The sequence below is a fragment of the Hordeum vulgare genome, chromosome 5H, assembly GCF_904849725.1.
Source record: "Hordeum vulgare subsp. vulgare chromosome 5H, MorexV3_pseudomolecules_assembly, whole genome shotgun sequence".
Classification (NCBI taxonomy): domain Eukaryota; kingdom Viridiplantae; phylum Streptophyta; class Magnoliopsida; order Poales; family Poaceae; genus Hordeum; species Hordeum vulgare.
In genome coordinates, this window is record NC_058522.1 from 409278442 (window position 1) to 409283258 (window position 4817).

Genomic DNA, 4817 nt, shown 5'->3' on the forward strand with positions numbered 1-4817 from the left:
GTGCCATCCATTCGGCACTAGATCGGAACAAAACGTGGGACGGATCGCGGGACGGTTCGTGGGACGGTTCGCGGGGCGGATCGAGGGACGTGAGGACGTTCCACTACATCAACCGCATTTCTTAACGCTTCCTGCTGTGCGATCTACAAGGGTACGTAGATCCAAATCTCCTCTCGTAGATGGACATCACCATGATAGGTCTTTGTGTGCGTAGGAATTTGTTTGTTTCCCATGCAACGTTCCCCAACATGCTAAACCTCTGCTGATCCCATTACTATCAACTCCTTTGAATCCTTGAAGGCCCAGATGATCTCTAATCCTCTTCATTCTACTTGCTTTTTTTATCTTGTTTCACACAAAAACACGAACATGGGGGAATGCGGCCGCACAAGTGTCACAATAGCACAAACTATCCGGGGTCCCCCTGGCAGTTCCAACATAGTAGATTCATTGGGAACGACGGTCCTCCGTTGAGGAGGCTGCCAAATCATTTAAAGAAGAGCTATCCACTGCCACACCATCTTCATTTCTCAGCTTTTTCCGTTTTGCAACTTTTTGTGGTGTGCCAACCATATCTGTCGTTTCCTGATCATGCGATGCCTCAAACTGGTACACCATGATAGTAGTGTTACCTGCAGGAACTATGACTCCACTGTTACTATATGATGAAACCTTTGTCAAGGCCAGAGTAGCTGAGTCCAACGCAAGACTTTTCCCAAGAGGCCTCATATCCTGTTTATTTCCTTCATGGCCGGATATAGTTCCATCTATCTCCTATCTAGCGGGTGTACTGATCGGGGTTTTCACGTTAAAGCGCCAGCTCTATGACATCAGCTGATTGTTTTGAGCCCTAATCCCAGGTTCTTCTTCCTCACTACGATAGATGTCATTATCCCTCTTGTTATGGTTCTGTGTTGCCGCCCTTCCAGCACCTCGTCCTCTCCCATAGGTACCTGCAGGTTCATCCCCCGGGTTACGATCTCTGCCTGAAGCTCGATCAGGGCCACGGTCTGGAGTTCTGCCACGGCCTCCACGCCCCCTTCCGAGAGCTAGAATAAACGGATCCCATTCCATATTGTCAGTATTGTGTTCACCGGTGCCGCATTCCTCATGCCAGTGCCCAAGTAAACCACAGTTATAGCAAAAAACTGGCAACTTCTCAAACTTAACCTGATAGAAATCAGTCTGCCCTGCTTTAGTAAAGCTCACAAATCTCATGAGTTTCTTGTTGACATCAAGCCACACTCTAGCTCTCACAAACCCTCCCGCAAACCCATTGGACAATACAATTTGAAGCTCTAGCACTTCCCCAATACGTGATGCCATTGCTTTCACAAAAAATTTCACGCTTAAGCACCATATCAGGAAGCTTATGGATTTGATACCAAGTTTCAATTCTATCCAGTTTCACCATCTCAGGTTTTGTGAAGCCATCATACTCTGCGATCACAAGTGACATGCCCTTGAAGTCCCATGGTCCTTGATGAATCACTTTGTTCCAATCTTCCACGCATTGAAATTGCACTAAAAACAAGTTGGAGTTAATTCTCCGTTAAATTACATCACGCGTTGGATTCCATGCAGCCTTCATGTTCGTGATGAGGGCTCCTTGGCCATAGGATTTCTGTGTCAAAACCCTAGCAAGCGCAAGCCACTTGGGTATTTCATCTGGCTCATCAGCCTCATCCTCCCAAACTAGTTTGTCATGTTCGTCCTATTACAGATGCAACCTCCCCAGGAGAGCACTCGGATCCGCTGCTTCCTTCCCTCCACCAACAGTTGCATCCGCAGTCGAAGCCATTAGCAGACTTCTACGTTTTTCCAAACCCTAGGTGAGTTTCGATCGACGTGTGATCAAGAGGTTGAAACCCTGGTCAGCGTGCGAGCACATCTTTGGGGACAGGTGATCTGTGCCGCAAAACGACGTCCGGCGGCTAAAAAGAAGGGAACCCACGACGGCGACGCGTCGGGGGGACTAGAGAACCCTAGGTCGTAGCCTTAGGGGACATGAAGTGTATTGTTGAGCAAGTTTTCGCGTTTTCTTGCGGATTTGCTTAGGGAACTACATGCCGATATATGTAGACACACTTTAAAGTGTAGATTCATTCATTTTGCTCCGTATGTACTCCATCTGTTCCTAAATATAAATCTTTTTAGAGATTTTCATAGAGGACTACAAGCAAAATGAGTGAATATATACTCTAAAATATGTATATATATGTCCGTACGTAGTTTTCTAGTGGAGTTTCTAAAAAAACTTATACTTATTTAGGAACGGAGGGACTAGTCCCCTGATGGAATCTCTAAATATATATATATATATATATATATAAGAACGAAGGAAGAACAGTATATATAACACATAAACAAGAAAAATGATGTATCAATCAAATAATAATAAGAAAAGAAACAAATAGATTAACATAATTTGTTATCATCTCATATTGCATCATAATGAAAATTGACTCTATAAAATAATATATACAACTCTCTATCTTATTACACATGTGACACTACCAAAAATCCCTTTTCAGGCCGAGCTCCAATGAAGGCGTCTTTTAAAAAATTCAAAATTCATCAAAACATGTATTTTACATTTCAATTTTTTGAATTTTTTATAGATATACTTGGAGGCATAATGCACAAGTGTGTAAATTTTCAAGACAAAATACATTGAAATAATGGCGTGCAAAAAAAACAAATCTGAGTTTTTTTAACACATGATACTATTTATCTTGTGAGGCTATGAATTTGTCTTTTTTATACAAATTGCATTTCAAGGTATTTTATCTTAAAATTTTACACACATATACATAACATCATTGTTTATTTGTACATACTTTTTCAGTTTTTAAGCTAAAAAAAATAAATTTTGATTTTTTCAAAAAACGTCCTTCATGAAGGTCGAGAGCCAAAACGCCTCACTCGTGACACTATGCACTATAAAAATAGTACTCCCTCCGTCCGAAATTACTTGTCCCACAAATGAATAAAAAATGATGTATCTAGAACTAAAATATATCTAGGTACATCTATTCTTATGACCAGTATTTTTGGACGGAAGGAGTACTAATAAAATACTCCCTCTGTTCCTAAATATAAGAGCTTTTATATATTTTACTATAGACTAGATACAGACCAAAATGAATAAATATATCACTATTAGGGAAATTCTTATAGGTAGAACATCAATAGTAGCGCTGGAAAATAAACAGCCTTGCTGCTAATTAGCAGTAGCGTTGGGTTTGGACAGCGGTACAAGTGATGTCGTAGCAGTAGCGCTGAAAATATAAGTCGCGCTACTGCTAAGTGGGACCCAACAAGTCCACCGAAGCTAGCTGTAGTAGTAGCGTTGTCCAAAGTACAGCGCTACTGCTAAGAGCATCTCCAACAGCCGCGCTTCGCGCCGTGCCCAAAAAATATTTTTACAGCGCTCGCGCCGGCTGGTTTAGCGCAGGGATAGGCGCTGGCTCCAACAGCCGCGCTATAATGCAGCGCGCGCGCGCGCCGCTCCAGCAGTGCCCAAAAATGCAGCGCGCGCAGCAAGCACAAACCACATATACATTTTAAAAAATAGTGAAAAAAACGATCAAACAAACAAAATAAATCAACAATAATAGTTATTACAACTCAAATAAATAGTTTCTCGTTCAGTACAACAAATAATGCAATAAACACAACCAATAGTTCATGAACAATACAATACAAATAAAGCAATCAAATCATGCTCTTTGTCGTCCATGCCATGCCCACCACTCTTCAATCAGATCCTTCTGAAGATCATTGTGTGTTGCGGGACACCGAATGGCATGATACGAGGCAACAAAACGGGCAACCCTTTCAGCCCTCCGTCGCACTCGCACGAGATGTCCCAATAGCTCATACTGTGAGTAGTCTACATCTTGGCCACGCTCATTCTCGATGATCATGTTGTGCATGATCACACAAGCGTGCATGATGTACCAAAGCATTTTTTGATCCCAAAATCTAGCCGGTCCTCTCACAATAGCAAATTGGGCTTGTAAAATCCCAAATGCTCTCTCCACATCTTTTCTAGCAACCGCCTGAGCATTGTGAAAATCTAGATTTTTCTTACCTTCTAGCTTTTTCAACGGCTTCACGAAGGTTTGCCACTTTGGATAGATGTCATCCGCTAGATAATAGCCATAGTTGTACGTACGACCATTTGCTACAAACTGCACCGGTGGCAACTCACCATTTGCAATCTTATTCATCAGTGGTGACCGGTTGACAACATTGATGTCATTCAAAGATCCAGGCATTCCAAAGAATGCATGCCAAATCCAAGTCTCATGATCGGCCACCGCTGCAAGGATTATAGTGGAACCCTTTTTTTGGCCGTGGAATTGCCCATGCCATGCCTTTGGACAATTTTTCCAACTCCAATGCATGCAATCTATTGAGCCAAGCATGCCAGGAAAGCCGTGAGATTTGTTCATCGCCAATAGCCTTGCGGCGTCTTCAACAGTGGGAGATCTCAAATACTCCTCGCCAAACACTTGCACAATTCTCACTGCAAAGCGCTTGACACACATGATGGCTTGGCTCTCACCCATAGCCAAGTGATCATCAACTAAATCAGTCGGGATACCGTATGCCAACATACGCAAAGCGGCTGTCACCTTCAGAAAGGTGCTGTGCCCGAGCTCTCCGGCGGCATTCCTCCTTTGCTGAAAAAACTGGTCATGGCTCGCAAGTTTCTCTGCAATGCGCTTGAACAAGTCTGTGCTCATCCTAAACCGGCGACGAAAATACGACTCCGGGTATGTGGGATTCTCTACGAAATAGTTCTTCAT